General features: G+C 44.9%; 1 protein-coding gene across 6 annotated transcripts in view; it reads left to right on the plus strand.

Moving 5' to 3' along the window:
• The window catches only part of WIPF2 (WAS/WASL interacting protein family member 2), a 55,233-nt gene that overhangs the window by 17,396 nt on the left and 18,904 nt on the right, over positions 1–18,933 (plus strand). The gene's annotated exons all lie outside the window — the stretch shown is intronic.

An 18,933-nucleotide genomic window follows, 5' to 3' on the forward strand; every position in this document is an offset into this window, starting at 1 on the left:
TTTTTTTTTTGAGATGGAGTCTCGCTCTGTCGCCCAGGCTGGAGTGCAGTGGTGCAGTCTCGGCTCACTGCAAGCTCCGCCTTCTGGGTTCACGCCATTCTCCTGCCTCAGCCTCTCCGAGTAGCTGGGACTACAGGCGCCCATCACCACGCCCGGCTAATTTTTTGTATTTTTAGTAGAGACAGGGTTTCACCGTGGTCTCGATCTCCTGACCTCGTGATCCGCCCGCCTGGGCCTCCCAAAGTGTTGGGATTACAAGCATGAGCCACCGCCCCCGGCAAGGGCTCTTTATTATCTGAATTTTACATGTATTTTTGGACATTGTCAGGAATTCTGTTTTGTTACTTTGATTCTTATCTTTCAGGTTAGAGATTTTCTTCAGTTGTCTGATAATTCTTAGCTGCTTATTCAATTTTTATTATTTATTTATTTATTTATTTGAGATGGAGTCTGGCTTTGTTGCCCAGGCTGGAGTACAATGGCAGGATCTTGGCTCACTGCAACATCTGCCTCCTCGGTTCAAGCAATTCTCCTGCCTCAGCCTCCCAAATAGCTGGTATTACAGGCACCCACCATCATGCCTGGCTAATTTTTATAGTTTTGTAGAGACAAGGTTTTACCATGTTGGCCAGGCTGGTCTTGAACTCCTGACCTCAGGTGATCTGCCTGCCTCGGCCTCCTAAAGTGCTGGGATTACAGGTGTGAGCCACCACATCTGCCCTTATTTATTTATTTATTTATTTATTATTTATTTTTTGAGACAGAATCTCACTCTGCCGCCCAGGCTGGAGTGCAGTGGCACAATCTCGGCTCACTGCAAACCTCCACCTCCCGGGTTCAAGCGATTCTCCTGCCTCAGCCTCCTGAGTAGCTGGGATTATAGGCGTGTGCCATCACGCATGGCTAATTTTTGTATTTTTAGTAGAGATGGGGTTTCACCACCTTGGCCAGGCTGGTCTCAAACTCCTGATCTTGTGATCCGCCCGCCTTGGCCTCCCAAAGTGCTGGGATTACAGACGTGAGCCACCGTGCCCGGCCATTTATTTTTTAAGAGATGAGGTTTTGCTATGGGGCCCAAGTTGGACTCAAACTCCTGGGCTCAAGTTATCCTCCTACCTCCAAGTAGCTGGGACTACCACTGTGTCTGGCTTTTGTTTATTTTATTTTATTTATTTATTTATTTTGAGACGGAGTCGCTCTGTTGCCCAGGCTGGAGTGCAGTGGTGTGATCTCGGCTCACTGCAAGCTCTGCCTCCCAGGTTCACGCCATTCTCCTGCCTCAGCCTCCCAAGTAGCTGGGACCACAGGTGCCCGCCACCACACCCGGCTAATTTTTTGTATTTTTAGTAGAGATGGGGTTTCACTGTGTTAGCCAGGATGGTCTCGATCTCTTGACCTCGTGATCTGCCCACTTCAGCCTCCCGAAGTGCTAGGATTACAGGCGTGATCCACTGCGCCCAGCCTTGGCTTCTGTTTATTTTTAAGAATGTGACACTAAGAAGCTCATCAAGTGGTGTACACTACTATAGGGTATTGGGATTACAGGCACCCTGGCAGGCTGGTAAAAGGACTCCTCCAGTTCCCTGCCTAGAGAGTATAAGCCAGTGGCAGGTGTTTGAGTATAAGTCTGGCTGCCAACGCTTTTGGAGCTAAGTGAGAGAAAGGAGCTGGGGAGGGAGGAGAGGTCTCACTGTTGACTCATTAGGCTTTTCACTTGACACCATTATTTCAGTCACTGCCCTTAGCTGTGACTAGTTCCTTTGGACTCTTTGGTTCAGCTTTTCTTTTTTTTTTTTTTTTTGAGACGGAGTCTCGCTCTATCGTCTAGGGTGGAGTGCAGTGGCGCTTTCTTGGCCCACTGCAACCTCTGCCACCCGGGTTCAAAGGATTCTCCTGCCTCAGCCTCCCAAGTAGCTGGGATTACAGGTGCCTGCCGCTGTGCCTGGCTAATTTTTGTATTTTTAGTAGAAACAGGGTTTTACCATCTTGGCCAGGCCTTGAATTCCTTTTTTGATTACAGGTGCCTGCCACCGTGCCTGGCTAATTTTTGTATTTTTAGTAGAGATGGGGTTTTACCATCTTGGCCAGGTCTTGAACTCCTGACCTCAGGTGTTCCACCTGCCTTGGCCTCCCAAAGTGCGGGGATTACAGGCATGAGCCACCGAGCCTGGCCTAGTTTAACTTTTCTAATTTGCCTGGCAGCATGGGGAGGGATGGAGGAATCCATTTGTTATACAGACTTTTTTTTTTTTTTAAGATGGAGTCTTGCTCTGTCACCCGGGCTGGAGTTCAGTGGTGCGATCTCAGCTCACTGCAACCTCCACCTCCCAGGTTCAAGCGATTCTCCTGCCTCAGCCTCCCAAGTCGCTGGCAACTACAGGCATGAGCCACCACACCCGGCTAATTTTTTTGTATGTTTAGTAGAGACGGGGTTTCGCCAGGTTGGCCAGGCTGGTCTCGAACTCTTGAGCTCAAGTAATCCACCTGCCTCGGCCTCCCAAACTTCTGGGATTACAGATGTGAGTCACCGTGCCAGTCCCAGACTTTCAACCAGTCCTCCTGTTTAGCCCCTTCTACACTATCACCCCCTCTTCCCGAGGTGCCAGGTGCCTCTAATTTCTGAGACGTTTTGATTCAAAAGTTCATCTGTGGTGGGAATCTGCTTGCTTCTTCCCACTGCAGTGTTTATTTTTTTTTACTTTTGTGAAGTTATTTGTCACTAGTGCATTTGCTTTTTACCTTCCAAAACTTTGTTGACATCTCTCTCTGTGCTTTCTCCTTTCACAGTTTTTTTGCTTGTTGTTTGGTTTATGTCTTTATAAAAAAAAAATCCTGGCTGGGCGCGGTATCTCACGCCTGTAATCCCGGCATTTTGGGAGGCTGAGGCGGGCAGATCATGAGGTCAGGAGATCGAGACCATCCTGGCTAACATGGTGAAACCCTGTCTCTACTAAAAATACAAAAAAATTAGCCGGGCGTGGTGGCAGGTGCCTGTAGCCCCAGCTACTCGGGAGGCTGAGGCAGGAGAATGGCATGAACCTGAGAGGTGGAGCTTGCAGTGAGCCGAGATCACGCCACTGCACTCTAGCCTGGGCAACAGAGTGAGACTCCATCTCAAAAAAAAAAAATAATCCCTTTGCTGTAATTTTAATGGTGTTTTATGATGGAACATTGATTAATGCATGCAATATATTATGTTTAACATGTTATTCAACATATTCATCAGCTTTTCCTTGCCAATATCCATTCAGACACCACAGTGTCTTTACAGTTGATTACTAATACTCCTTTAGAATAGTGTTTTCTTGACTCCCCTAACACCAAGAATCACTTAAAGTGCTTGTTGGATATACAGATTACCAGATCATTCTCCTGGAAAACTTCCGATTTTAGTTGGTTTAGATTAGCGCCCAGGGATCTTTTTTTTAAAGTGTGTTGGTTTTTAAACAAATGCCTTAAATGTATCTTATCTTCAGGCAAGTTTGGAAACCCTGCTTTAGAAGGATTCTTTTTAAACCATTAATGCCATCTTACATCTCCATGGCAAACTCCTTAGCCTTCCCCTAATACTGCTTTTGTATTCAGACTCTGTTTTAGCCTGTCTAGCTTTGGTCTGGATTTCTGAATTAGCATGTGTGTCTTTCATCTGATTAACTCCCCTCTTTAGTATTAAATGCTGGCTGATGGTAATAACTTTGGGCTTGTGTGACTTCATTTTTTTTAGTCAGCGTCTCTAAACCCACTAGTTCCTGGGATGTACAGGGGAGGAAATACTAGTCATGAACATTGAACTGCTCTGCACCAATTTACTAAGTCCAGGAATCAGTGTTTTTGGTGAAATGGAAAATTGACTCAGGCTTTGAAAACAGATGTCCTAATCATCTGCCTTGGGTTTATGCAGTGTCATTTTTGGAGATGTTGAAGCACTGTGATTTGAAGTTTGTTTTTAACTTTACAATCAAAAGGACACAATTCTCCCTTTTGTATTATAGATTCCCAGGCCTAGAAAGGAGAAAGGGTTGTATCTTTTGCTGCCAGTCTGTAAAGTATCTGGAAATGTGTTTGCAGCTGCTCCTTGGTTGTTGTGAATTGCTTAGAGGTTAAGAGCCAAATAGTACTTGTCTTAGCAGTGTTGCAGAGGCTAACTGTGGTACCCTGGTTCTCAGTTCTTGGAAATCTTGTGGCTGTTATTAACTAAAATACAGCTGAGGAGGCCGTGTTGGCTCTGACATAGAGTTGATTTGCATTCTAAGATGAGCAGCTCTATGGAAATAGCTGTAGTACAATTTTACAACTTCCATTGAAACGATTTTTTGGAAGCCTGTGGCAGGAGGATTGTTTGAGGTCAGGAGTTTGAGACCAGCCTGAGCAACATAGTGAGATCCTGTCTCTGCAAACAAAATAAAACAATTAGCTGGATGTGGTGGTCCCAGCTACTCAGGAGGCTGAGGTGGGAAGATTGCTTGAGCCTGGGAGGTTAAGGCTGCAGTGAGCTGTGATTGTGCCACTTGCACTGCAACCTGGGCTGTAGGGTGAGACCCTTTCTCAAGGAAGAAAGAAAGAAAGAAAAAGCAAGAAACAGTTTTTTTGTTGTTGTTTGTTTGTTTTTTGAGACAGTCTTACTCTGTTGCCCAGTGGCACAATCTCAGCTCGCTGCAACCTCTGCCTGCTGAGTTCAAGTGATTCTCTTGCCTCAGCCTCCCGAGTAGCTGGGATTACAGGCGCGCGCCGCCACGCCTGGCTAATTTTTTTGTATTTTTAGTAGAGACGGGGTTTCACCATGTTGGCCAGGCTGGTCTCGAACTCCTGACCTTAGGTAGTCCACCTGCCTCAGCCTTCCAAAGTGCTGGGATTACAGGCGTGAGCCACTGTGCCTGGCCAAGAAACAGTTTTGATGAACAAAGTCACAAAAACAAAGCTACATCAAAAGTGTTATTGTCTCATTGATTATTGGTCACTGGCTGTGTTATAAGGCATGACTTTGAACTATTACTGATTTACTGCAATTGACTATTTTCTGTACACATCCCCCTATCTCCCAGTGCTTGTACTTCAGTGCTTTCAGGATAATGAGATTTTTTCTTTGCCTTGAGGGGTTGGGCGTGAGGTCATTCCCCGATTTCTGTTTTGGATGATTTTCAGATATTTAATTTACATTGCTTTTGCATTAGTTATTGCTAGTCATCTTTTTAAATGAAGCTTTCTTTGCAGCTCTGGTTATTTAATTGAACACAGGAGTAGACTTCTCATTGATTTGTCATCATTTTAGATGAGAGGACTCAGCTCCTGGGCTGCCTTGTATCTGGGAATAACCCATAGTATCTAATATTTACCACATAAGGTAGTGTATGAAGATAGACTTCCGAATTTACATTTTTAGGGCTTTAAAAAAATAATCTGGGGCTGGTCTGATGGTAGTGGGTTATCAGAGTTTATTAACATTAATGTCACTGCAGCTGGTATACAAACCCCCACTGCTAAATTTGACTGGCTTTAAAAAAAATCTGGGGGAAGAGGAAAGAGTCACATTAGTGGGGAAAGCTGCGTTTTGGGGATGCATTATGTTTTTGTTAAAAAAAAATATGTTTGAAAGAATTTCATCATTCAGTAGTTATATCTTTCTTCTTCCTCCTTCATTTTCTCTTTCAGGGAGGAGTAAAACATCCAGATTTCTTTTTTTTTTGAGATGGAGTCTCGCTCTGTCGCCCAGGCTGGAGTGCAGTGGCACAATCTCGGCTCACTGCAAGCTCCGCCTCCTGGGTTCACGCCATTCTCCTGTCTCAGCCTCTCACAGTAGCTGGGACTACAGGCGCCCGCCACCACGCCCGGCTAATTTTTTGTATTTTTAGTAGAGACGAGGTTTCACCGTGGTCTCGATCTCCTGACCTCGTGATCCGCCCGCCTCGGCCTCCCAAAGTGCTGGGATTACAAGCGTGAGCCACTGCGCCCGGCCCCAGATTTCATTTGTTGTAGAAGTCCTAGGATTTTTCAGGTTTGTCTTTTTTTTTTTTTTTTTTTTTTTTTTTTTTTTTTTTTTTTTTTTTTTTTTTTTTTTTTTAGATGGAGTCTTGCTCTGTTGCCCAGGCTGGAGTGCAATGGTGCCATCTTGGCTCACTGCAACCTCCGCCTCCCGGGTTCAAGGAATTCTCCTGCCTCAGCCTCCTGAGTAGCTGGGATTACAGGCATACGCCACCACACCCGGCTAATTTTGTATTTTTTTTTAGTAGAGATGGAGTTTCTCCATATTGGCCAGACTGGTCTCAAACTCCTGACCTCAGGTGATCCACCCGCCTCCGCCTCCCAAAGTGCTGAGATTACAGGAGTGAGCCACCACGCCCGGCCTGATTTTTCAGTTTTAATATTCATGATGGTTATGTGATTTTTTTTTATTACTTGTTGGATCAGTCAGATTTGCTGCATAGTTGAATTTCTGTGATGAAAATTTCTGTAGTTGAAAAAATTTTTTCCCTTAAGTAACCTTGGAATTTTAATTAATTCCATCTCTACATGTGATAGAAATCTGTTTCACCGGAGGTTTGACTGAATTGAATTTCAAGAAGTGGTGGCACTTTCTCCATTGAGAGGAGAGGGCTGTGAGCTACAGAAAAAGCCTTTTTTTGGAGTGGTAGTGGTAAAATATGTGTAACATGAATGTTATTCTAGTCTGTTTCCTTGTACTTTAGAGAAACCAGAAACGCTTTAGTGGAAACCCTCTGCTATAGTCTGTCCTAGAACACATGGAGGCAAGTTCTTCATTTCTCTTGACATTATTCCCTGTGTAATTATAGGAACCTGTTTGGCTCCTGCCGTTGTTGGCTTCTGGAGTGGCATGTGAATACTCTTAGGCAGCTCCTGGCTCTTTTCTCATTTTGGGGTTCTTTGGCCTAGGGACTGGATGCCATTATGCCGTTGTAGTAATGAGCTCCTACCTCCCATGCTGGATTGCTTTTCAGGAGCAAAGCTGAAGGACAGCTGAACAGGTGGGCAGATTACCAACAGGTGACTTTTAACCCTGCAAGGCCTTCAGTTAGTACTTAGTCTCTGAATGAGATTAAGCCAGGAGATCAAGTGTAGTCTGGGATTAATGAGATAACCGATTGAAGCTCTGGTTTGAGTGTGAAGCTATTGGTTCATTTAGGTTTCTTTGGTATTACAGTGTTGGCATATTGGACAGAGAAGGGGACTACTTTTGGATTTGGAGGATGGCCTATATATAAGGCCTCAGGTTTCATCTCTTCTCACTCTGTTCTGGCTATCCTGGTCTTTTTACTAGTTCTCTAACACACCAGCTACATTCCCATGTCAGGATTTTTTCACTTGCTGTTATTTCTTTTCGGAATACTCTTTCCCCAGATGTTTACATGGCATGCTCTGCTCATGGAGAGACTTATTGGGAGAGCCGGATACTCTCCCCCAATGGCCCTTTCCCTGTGACTCTATTATTTTATCATTATTATTACTATTTTGTTGTTGTTGTGGTTAAATTCTCCTAGATCCTGAAGCCTGCAACCCTATCCAAAGGAAGACTTAACCTGGGCAACTGTAGTCCCAGCTACTGGGGAGGCTGAGGCTGGAGGATTGCTTAAGCCCAGACGTTCCAGACCAGCTTAGGCAACACAGTCTGGACAACCTGTCTCTAAAAAATAAATACATAAAACAAAAGGACATTCCAGTCTATTCCTATACTCTACCTTTATGATTCTCTGTTTTTTTTTACTCCTTTTATCAGTAACTGTTATACTGAGATTTTATTTCTTCCCTCTTACACTAGAATGTAAGCTCCAAGACAGTAGACGCTTGTCTTGCTCATGTTCTAGAACAGGGCTTAGCAACCTCAGCACTGTTGACATTGTAGACCAGATAATTATTATTATTATTTTTTTTGAGATGGAGTCCCATTCTGTCGCTTAGGCTGGAGTGCAGTGGCATGATCTCAGCCTACTGCAACCTCCACCTCCCGGGTTCAAGTGATTCTCCTGCCTCATCCTCCTGAGTAGCTGGGATTACAGGTGCCTGCCACCATGCTCGGCTGATTTTTGTATTTTTAGTAGAGACAGGGTTTCACCATGTTGGCCAGGTTGGTCTCGAACTCCTGACCTTGAGTGATCTACTCGTCTTGGCCTCCCAAAGTGTTGGGATTACAGTTGTGAGCCACCGCACCTGTCCTGACCAGATAATTCTTTGTTGTGGGCGGCTGTCTTACGCGTTGGAGGATGTTTAGCAGCATCCTTGTTTTCTATCCACTAGATGCCAGCAGCACTCCCTACCCTAGTTGTGACAAATATGTCAGTGACATTGTCAATGACTCTGGGGAACAAAATCCCTCCTGGTTGAGAGCCATTGTTCTAGAAAAATACTTTGGCACTCAGTGGGTTCTTTAATATTTATTAAGTGGTTAAGTGGTGGATACTTAACTGGATGATAGATGTATGAGTGCATTCAGCATATTAAAAATTTTTGGAGCATTGAACAATGCATATAGCCTTGTGTTTCTTCCTTTCCTCTTTTCATAGATATCTCCATTCTTCTGTCTGTTTTCTGTTTCTGGCATGTTGTTCCATTCCTTGCTGCATTTTCCTCCACCCAGACTTGCTTACTCTTTTAGACAATGCTACTCTTTTTTTTTTTTTTTTTTTTCTGAGTCTCGCTGTCGCCCAGGCTGGAGTGCAGTAGCGTAATCTCAGCTCACTGCAACACCTTCTTCCCAGGTTCAAGCGATTCTCTTGCCTCAGCCTCCTGAGTAGCTGGGATTACAGGCGCGCACCACCACACCCAGCTAATTTTTGTATTTTAGTAGAGATGGGGTTTCACCACGTTGGCGAGGCTGGTCTCGAACTCCAGACCTTAAGTGATCTGTCTGCCTCGGCCTCCCAAAGTGCTGGGATTACAGGCATGAGCCACCGTGCCCTGCCTGTGCTGCTCATTTTTTTTTTTTTTTTTGAGACTGAGTTTCATTCTTGTTGCCCAGGCTGGAGTGCAATGGCACAGTCTCAGCTCACTGCAACCTCCGCCTCCTGGGTTCAACGATTCTCCTGCCTCAAGCCTCCCAGGTAGCTGGGATAACAGGCACCTGACACCACGCCCAACCAATTTTTGTATTTTTAGTAGAGACAGGGTTTCACTATGTTGGCCAGGTTGGTCTTGAACTCCTGACCTCAAGTGATCCGCCTGCCTCAGCCTCCCAAAGTGCTGGGATTACAGGCGTGAGCCACTGCACCCGGCTAGGCCTGTGCTACTCTTATATTTACTTTTGTTCAATTCAGCAAGTGACTCCTGAGCAGCTACGGTATGCTGTAGAATAATGAGAGAGAACCCTAGAAAGATGTGGTACTGTCTGTGCTTAAGAACTCATTTGTTGGCCAGGCATGGCGGCTCATGCCTGTAATCCCAGACTTTGGGAGGCCGAGGCGGGCAGATCACGACATCAGTAGTTCGAGTCCAGTCTGGCCAACATAGTGAAACCCCGTCTCTACTAAAAATACAAGAAATTAGCCGGGTGTGGGGGTGTGTGCCTGTAATCCCAGCTACTTGGGAGGCTGAGGCAGGAGAATCGCGTGAACCTGGGAGGTGGAGGTTGCAGTGAGCCGAGATCGTGCCATTGCACTCCAACCTGGGTGACAGTGTGATACTCCGTCTCAAAACAAACAAACAAAAAAACAAAAACACCTCATTTGTTAAAATGGACATAGGTGTATGAAATGTTCCTCCAAAATTTAATTCTTATTTCAAGGTTTTTTTTTTTTTTTTTTTTTTGGAGACAGGATCTTGCCCAGGCTGGAGTGCAGTGGCACAATCTCAGCTCACTGCAACCTCCAGCTCCCGGGTTCAAGCGATTCTCCTGCTTTAGCCACCCAAGGTAGCTAGGATTACAGATGCGTGCCACCAAGCCTGGCTAATTTTTTTTTGTTTGTTTGTTTTGTTTTTTTTTTTTTGAGACGGAGTCTTGCTCTGTCGCCCAGGCTGGAGTGCAGTGGCGCGATCTCGGCTCACTGCAAGCTCCACCTCCTGTGTTCACGCCATTCTCCTGCCTCAGCCTCTCCGAGTAGCTGGGACTACAGGTGCCCGCCACCACGCCCGGCTAATTTTTTGTATTTTTTAGTAGAGACGGGGTTTCACTGTGGTCTCGATCTCCTGACCTCGTGATCCGCCCGCCTCGGCCTCCCAAAGTGCTGGGATTACAAGCGTGAGCCACCGCGCCCGGCCAATTTTTGTATTTTTAGTAGAGATGGGGTTTCACCATGTTGGACAGGCTAGTCTCGAACTCCTGACCTCAAGTGAACCACCTGCCTCGGCCTCCCAAAGTGCTGGGATTACAGGCATGAGCCAACGCGCCTGGCCTTTTTTTACTTTTTTTGAGACAGAGTCTCACTCCTTCACCCAGGCTGGAGTGCAGTGGTGCAATCTCAGCTCACTGCAACCTCTACCTCCTGGGTTCAAGTGATTCTCGTGCCTCAGCCTCCCAAGTAGCTGGAGTTACAGGCGTTTGCCACCATGCCTGGCTAATTTTTGTATTTTTAGTAGAGATGGGGTTTCACCAACTTGAGCAGGCTGGTCTCAAACTCCTGACCTCAAGCAATCCACCCCTCTTGGCCTCCCAAAGTGCTGGGATTACAGGCATGAGCCAGTGCGCCCAGCCTCAGGATAATGTTTAAATTGATACTAATGGGCCACCATAGGGTTGAGTTAGTAATTGTTAAATACCAGAATGGGTGAAATTGTTGTCGAATTTAGAATCCAATTTTAACAAAACCTACCCATTCAATTTTTACTTACTTTCATTTGTTGCAATTGTCTTTGGTTTCTTGCTGTTAATTCTGTTTTTGTCTAAAACCTGGTTGAAAAATATACAAAGTGGACTTGGTCATTTTGAACTTCTTGTTTGATGTGAATGTTCTTGGGGTTGGTTGTTGTACTGAAAGGTTGTGAAAAGCTGATACATCAGTTTTCTTTTTTTTTTTTTTTTATAAAAATTCTTTTTTTTTTTTTTTTGTTTTTGAGACGGAGTCTCTCTGTTGCCCAGGCTGGAGTGCTGTTGTACAATCTTGGCTCACTGCAACTTCCGCCTCCCGGGTTCAAGTGATTCTCACACTTCAGCCTCCCGACTAGCTGGGATTATAAGCACACGCCACCGTGCCTGGCTAATTTTTTAAATAATTTTAGTAGAGATGGGGGTTCCACCATGTTGGCCAGGCTGGTCTCGAACTCCTGACTTCAAGAGATCCGTCCACCTCGGCCTCCCAAAGTGCTGGGATTATAGGCGTAAGCCACTGCGCCTGGCCTAAAAAGTATTTCTTATTAAATAGAGACAAGGTCTCACTTTGTTACCCAGGCTGGTCTCTAAGCACAGGCGATCCTCCTGCCTCAGTCTCTCAAAGTGCTGGGATTGCAGGCTTGAGCCATAATGCCCTGCCTGACTCTCTTTCTACCAAACATTTATATTTCATCTCTGTTACTGTTAGAGAGATTTCATTTGATTGGAACTATGGGATCAGAAGAATTCCATTAGGGAGGAGTGTCTGGAATCTTTTTCTTTTGAAGACACAACTGTCTTCTCCTTAGATTATCTGGGAGATAGAGTAGACAAAGCTATTGTGGTTTTTTCAGAGAGGATCCTGAAATTTGTTTTACCTATCTCTGTTTCTTTGTATTGAGAAATGGTTTATTAGGATATTAAATAATTAAACATATATTTAAGAAATACAGATGATTTTCTTTTTGATGTCTGAGATTCCTATTCATATGACTGATTCTTGTAAGGAAGAACTGGGACCTTAAGATTTTGCTGAGTGAGGGAGGTGGCGTGTTTTTTTAAGGTCAGTTTTTTTCCCTTGTGAGATTTTGTTCAGTGCTTTGATACAAAAACTGTAATTTACTTTGTAGTCAAAACTGAGATCAAAGGAAAGTACTATTACCTGAGGCATGAAAATAGAAGATAGCATCAAGATTTAGAATTTTTCTTGATTTTCGTGTCTTTTTAAAATAACCTGCAATTGAAACCTGAGTTTTAGAGCAGCAGAATGCCATTTGAATAAAGGCCCCAGATTGTAGTGGTAACTAGGATACCTCTTAGATAATTTTAAGTGTACGAGAAAAGCAACAACGAAACTGTATTCTTCATTTATCACATGTAAAAGGTAGTAGTTGGTGTCTTTGTACTAAGGAAGTCTCCTGTTTTTAAAATGTAGGAATATTTGGAGTGAAACATTAGGAAATTGAATAGAAAAATAGGCTTTGTCTTTTTAAAAACGGATAGAAGGAAGCAGTTTTTTTTGTTTTTTTGAGATGTATCTTCGCTCTTGTTCCCCAGGCTGGAGTGCAATGGCGCAATCTTGGCTCACTGCAACCTCTGCCTGCCTCCTGGGTTCAAGTGGTTCTCCTGCCTCAGCTTCCCGAGTAGCTGGGATTATAGGCGCATGCCACCACGCCTGCCAAATTTTTGCGTTTTTAGTAGAGATGGGGTTTCACCATGTTGGTCAAGCTGGTCTGGAACTCCTGACCTCAGGTGACCCACCCGCCTCGGCCTCCCAAGGTGCTGGGATTACAGGCATGAGCCACTGTGCCCCCCATTTTTTTGTTTGTTTTGTTTTTTAACTGCCAGGAAGCAGTTTTTAAAAGTGCATTACTTGAGTTTTATCAAGACTTATTTCTGAATTCTTTGATGAATTTAACATCAGGAAGATTTTCTTTTTTTTTGAGATGGAGTCTCGCACTGTCGCCTGGGCTGGAGTGTGGTGACGTGACCTCGGCTAACTGCAACCTCCGCCTCCCGGGTTCAAGTGATTCTCCTGCCTCAGCCTCTGGAGTAGCTGGGACTACAGGCACCTGCCACCACGCCCGGCTAATTTTTTGTATTTTTACTAGAGACAGGGTTTCACCATGTTGGCCAGGCTGGTCTCGATCTCCTGACCTTATGATCTGCCCGCCTCAGCCCCCCAGAGTGCTGGGATTACAGACCTGAGCCACCCTGCCGGGCCAGACATCAGGGAGATTTTAAATAATACTCTCTGGTGTTTATTTTTAAGATACTGACTCCTGAGGATGTGCAAAGCTTATTTTATCATGGCTTTTTTTTTTTTTTCTTTTTTGAGACAGAGTCTCGCTCTGTCACCCAGGCTGGAGTGCAGTGGCGCAATCTCAGCTCACTGCAGGCTCCGCCTCCCGGGTTCACGCCGTTCTCCTGCCTCAGCCTCCCGAGTAGCTGGGACTACAGGTGCCTGCCGCCACGCCAGCTAATTTTTTGTATATATATATATTTTTTTAGTAGAGACAGGGTTTCACCATGTTGGCCAGGATGGTCTCGATCTCCTGACCTCGTGATCTACCCGCCTCGGGCTCCCAAGGTGCTGGGATTCCAGGCGTGAGCCACCGCACCCGGCCTTTATCTTGGTTTTTAAGATGGAAGGGCTTAAAAAAGGAATGAGAATTACTGTGTTTCCGAGCTTGAGGCAGCCTCAAGATGTTTCTGAAAGTCAAGGTCTCTGAAGAGCACAGATGGTGAGGTTTGTAGTTCTAATTTAATAGATCAGAAAGGAAATACTTAAAATTCTGTAGAGAACCTTCTTGTTCTTTCCTAAATTTAATCTCAGGTTTAACCTCAAGACCATTAGATTCTTAGCTGCATGTGGTGGTGCTCACTTGTAGTCCTAACTTCTCGGGAGGCTGAGGCAGAAGGATCACTGGAGCCCAGGAGTTTGAGGTTACAGTGAGCTATGATGGTGCCAGTGCACTTTAGCCTGGGAGACAGAATGAGACCCTGACTCAAAAAAAAAAAAAAAAAAAAAAAAAAACCACTATTAGATTCTTTTTTTTTTTTTTTGAGAGGGAGTCTCGCTCTGTCACCTAGGCTGGAGTGCAGTGGTGCAATCTCGGCTCACTGCAAGCTCCGCCTCACGGGTTCACGCCATTCTCCTGCCTCAGCCTCCTGAGTAGCTGGGACTACAGGTGCCCACCACCACGCCCAGCTAATTTTTTGTGTTTTTTAGTAGAGACGGGGTTTCACTGTGTTAGCCAGGATGGTCTCAATCTCCTGACCTTGTGATCCGCCCTCCTTGGCCTCCCAAAGTGCTGGAATTACAGGCTTGAGCCACTGCGTCTGGCCTATTAGATTCTTAGTATTGCAGTAGACAGTGCTTCCAGAAGGCTCAAATTTGTCCTTTGATTAATCACGGTTAGTGAAATTTGTCTTTCTGTTGTCAAATATTATGAATTGTTTTGGTTCATTTTTTTTTTTTTTTTAAACTCAAAGTAGTTCTCAAAGCAGACCCTCTGCATTAGATTAGCGATTGTAAGTATCAATCCTAATTTGATGTAAACAAAAAGCTTCTTTTGGGAATTTTTCAGGGAAAGGAAAGTTGTTTTAATTTGAAATCACCTAAATGGGGCTGTTCTTGGAAACATATAGAGAACTGTTTGTATTCTATAACTAAGAAATTTGGAATGAGTTAAATTTCATTTGGGGGAAAAACAGAAAATTGCTAAACCACACTAATTTCCAGGGGAGTTTTTTGTTTGTTTTCTCCATAGTGATTAATGAAAAGGAAGAAGTCAGGAGACCTGGATATGAGGCCTAACTCTGCACTTTATTCCTGAGTGATCTTGGGCAGTTGCCCTTTGATGAGTCAGTTTTTCTCATGTACATTTAGGCACTCCCACTCCTGGGACTTCAGTGTCCTCACCATAAAATGGGAAGGATAATACATCATTATGTAATAAATGTCATTGATAGGAGTGTGTCATGCATACAATCCCTGTGGAGCCAGAAGAAAGCTTGAGAGCCACTGTTGGTAGTCAACACTAAAGTCAGTCACTTGATAAAGATGGTGTTTCTTTGATTTAACTTTTTAAAATATACATAATTTTTAAGGGGTCTTGCTGTGTTGCCCAGGCTGGACCCAAAAACAAAGGCTTAAGTGATCCTCCCTCCTTGGCCCCCTGAATAGCTGCAATTATAGGCAAGCGCCACTGATGAATCTATTTTTCAATTAGAGTTTGAATTGAGTCTGTTTTAGGAAGGCATCTTTAACTATGTAATACATTGCTTAAAAAAATAAATTGCCATGCTAGAGAATTCCTGCTTTGCTTAAATAAGTGGAGCACACTGACAGGCATAAGGCTGTTCCTTTAGGTCATTATTCACCTTGTAGCACGTAGATTGGATCACCTGTGGACGTGGAAAGAGTAAAGGACTTGTCTGAATCTTTTTTGGGTCATTCTAGGAGATCCTTTCAATTATGGCAATGGCCAATGGCTGATAGAACTAGAAACCCAGGCCGGGTGCAGTGGCTCACGCCTGTAATCCCAGCATTTTGGGAGGCCGAGGCGAGAGGATCACTTGAGGTCAGGAGTTTGAGACCAGCCTGGCTAACTTGGTGAAACTCCGTCTCTACTAAAAATACAAAAATTAGCTGGGTGTGGTGGCATGCTCCTGTAGTCCCAGCTACTGGAGGCTGAGGCAGGAGAATCGCTGGAACCTGGGAGGAAGAGGTTGCAGTGAGCCGAGATGATGCCACTGTACTCCAGCCTAGGCAGCAGAGTGAGACTCTGTCTCAAAAAAAAAAAAAAAAAAAAAAAAAACTAGAAACCTCCTCAAAAAGGCAGGACCTCTGGTGACTGGAATTAGTTGAAAATGTTTGTTTCTGAATCAACTGTTATTTTCCCTGGTGGTTTTTTTTTTTGAGACGGAGGCTCGCTCTGTTGCCCAGGCTGGAGCACAGTGGCCCAATCTTGGCTCACTGCAAGCTCTGCCTCCCAGGTTCACGCCATTCTCCTGCCTCAGCCTCCCAAGTAGCTGAGACTACAGGCGTCTGCCACCACACCCAGCTAATTTTTTGTATTTTTAGTAGAGACAGGGTTTCACCGTGTTAGCCAGGATGGTCTCCATCTCCTGACCTCATGATCTGCCCGCCTTGGCCTCCCAAAGTGCTGGGATTACAGGCGTGAGCCACCGTGCCCAGCCTATTTTCCCTTTTGTTTCCTACTGGCTTTCTTTGCTAATGCTGTGGGCACTTTGGAGTGGAAGTGGAATGGTCACAGTAAACCCAGGGGATTCAAAGAAAAGAAAGGTTTTGTTTGTTTGTTTTTCTACTTCTTGTGTTTTCTTTATTTTAAATTCCTTTCCCCCACCTGGTGATAGATGTTCTGCTTATGATTTACTGTTTTGATCAATTTTTTTTTTTTTTTTTTTTTTTTTTTTTGAGACGGAGTCTCGCTTTGTCACCCAGGCTGGAGTGCAGTGGTGCGATCTCGGCTCACTGCAAGCTCTGCATCCCAGGTTCACACCATTCTCCTGCCTCAGCCTCTCCGAGTAGTTGGGACTACAGGCGCCCGCCACCACGCCCGGCTAATTTTTTTTTTGTGTGTGTATTTTTAGTAGAGACGGGGTTTCACCATGGTCTCGATCTCCTGACCTCGTGATCCGCCCACCTCGGCCTCCCAAAGTGCTGGGATTACAAGCGTGAGCCACCGCGCCTGGCCTGTTTTGATCAATTTTTAAAGCCTCATATGTTAAACACCTGGCGAAGAAAGACTGCCCTTAGTTTTGAAAGCAGAAGTAAAAAGGTATTTCCCTTGGAGGGAATTTATCAGCTTATTTCTTGAAGTGAGTACAGACACCATTCCCCACGGGAACCACTTAGCCCGAGTACTGTCATTTTTTTTGTGGTTAGAGGAAATAGCTCTATTGGGCAGCCAGCCTGTAGTGGCATCACACTGGCAGGAGTTGGGATTTTGAAGACTTTTACAGTCTCATTTCTGATCAAATGCTACTCTCCTGCAGTGGTTTTTGGTTTTAAAGAACTTTTGGAAAAATTTCCCTTTCCTTTCATCATTCCCAGAGCATTGAGAGAAGTATTAAATTACTCCATTATTGACAGAGAAGTTTTGGTCACCCACGTAAGGAGTTCAGAACCAGGCCTTCCCAGCGGGCTGCCATGCTGGTTTGATTTTTTTTTTTTTTTTTTTTTTAGGCAGAGTCTCACTCTGTCATCCAGGTTGGAGTGCAGTGGTCGGTTCTGGGCTCACTGCCACCTCCGCCTCCCGGGTTCAAGCAACTCTCCTGCCTGAGCCTTCCAAGTAACTGAGATTACGGGCATGCACAACCATGCCGGGCTAATTTTTGTATTTTTGGTAGAGATGGGATTTCACCATGTTGCCCAGACGGGTCTTGAACTCCTGGGCTCAAGCCGTCTTCCTGTCTTGGCCTCCCAAAGTGTTGGGATTACAGGCATGAGCCACCATGCCTGGCCTTCTAATCTTATTAATCACCTTGCTTAGAAGCAGTTCTTCCATGGATTGATTGGTGAGGTTGGTTACCCTCTTGAACCTTTCTTGTCATCTGTAAGTTGTACTCATGGTGGCCATGTTATTTTGGCTTCCATTTTTTGGGGGGAGGGGGTAAAAAAATGGGATTTCCTTAAAATGGCTTTGTGGGGGTAGTTATTGTTCTTGAGTTCTGGTTTTAGTCTGATCTGTAAAATGAGGATTACTTGCAGACTATAATAGAGGGACAACTGTATAGTTTTTGATGTTAAGTGTTTGGTGACCTGATAAATGGCTGTCAGATTCCAGGGATGTGACTATACCAGATGTTGGTAAACTGTGGCCCATAAGTCAGATCTGGTCTACAGCCTGTTTTTGTATGGCCCATAAACTAAGAATGATTTTTCCTTTTTTTTTTTTTTTTTTTTTTTTGAGACAGAGTTTCTCTCTGTTGCCCAGGCTAGAGGGCAGTAGCACTCTCTCGGCTCACTGCAACTCCACCTCCCGGGTTCAAGCAATTCTCCTGTCTCAACCTCCTGAGTAGCTGGGACTACAGGCACACGTCATCACGCCCAGCTAATTTTTGCATTTTTAGTAGACACGGGGTTTCACCACATTGGTCAGGCTGGTCTCGAACTCCTGACCTCAGGTGATTCACCTGCCCGCCTCAGCCTCCCAAAGTGCTAGGATTACAGGCGTGAGCCACCGCGCCCAGCCTGATTTTTACATTTTTAAAAGGTTATAAAAATCAAGAAAATGAGAAGCCTCAGACTGGGAGAAAATACTTGCAGAAGACATATCTGTTAAAGGACTGTTATCCAGAATATACAAAGAGCTCTTAAAACTCAACAATAAAGAAGCAAAAACAACCCAATTAAAAATATGGGCCAGCCAGGCATGGTGGCTCACACCTGTAATCCCAGCTGTGAGGCTGAAGTGAGATGATTGCTTGAGGCCAGGAGTTGGAGACAAGCCTGGGCAATATAGTGAGCACCCATCTTTATTTTTTATTTATTTTTTTATTTATTTTTTGAGACAGAGTTTCTCTCTTGTTGCCCAGGCTGGAGTGCAATGGCACGACCTCGGCTCACTCCAACAACCTCCACCTCCCAGGTTCAAGCGATTCTCCTGCCTCAGCCTCCCGAGTAGCTGGGATTACAGGCGTGCGCCACCATGTCCAGTTAATTTTGTGTTTTTAGTAGAGACGGTTTCTCCATGTTGGTCAGGCTGGCCTTGAACTCCCAATCTCAGGTGATCCACTCGCTTTGGCCTTCCAAAGTGCTGGGATTATAGGTGTGAGCCACTGTGCCTGGCCTAAAATTTTTTTTTTTTTTTTTTTGAGACGGAGTCTTGCTCTGCCATCCAGGCTGGAGTGCAGTGGCGCCATCTCGGTTCACTGCAAACTCCGCCTCCTGGTTTCACGCCATTCTCCTGCCTCAGCCTCCTGAGTAGCTGGGACTACAGGCACCCACCACCACGCCAGTCTGCTTTTTTGTATTTTTAGTAGAGACGGGGTTTCACCATGTTAGCCAGGATGGTCTCGATCTCCTGACTTCGTGATCCGCCTGCCTCGGCCTCCCAAAGTGCTGGGATTACAGGCGTAAGCCACCGCACCCAGCCCGAAAATTTTTTTTAAATTAGCTGGGCGTAATGGCATGCGTGCCTGTAGTCCCAGCT

This window comes from Hylobates moloch, unplaced genomic scaffold (assembly GCF_009828535.3).
Source record: "Hylobates moloch isolate HMO894 unplaced genomic scaffold, HMol_V3 SCAFFOLD_10, whole genome shotgun sequence".
Taxonomy (NCBI): Eukaryota; Metazoa; Chordata; class Mammalia; order Primates; family Hylobatidae; genus Hylobates; species Hylobates moloch.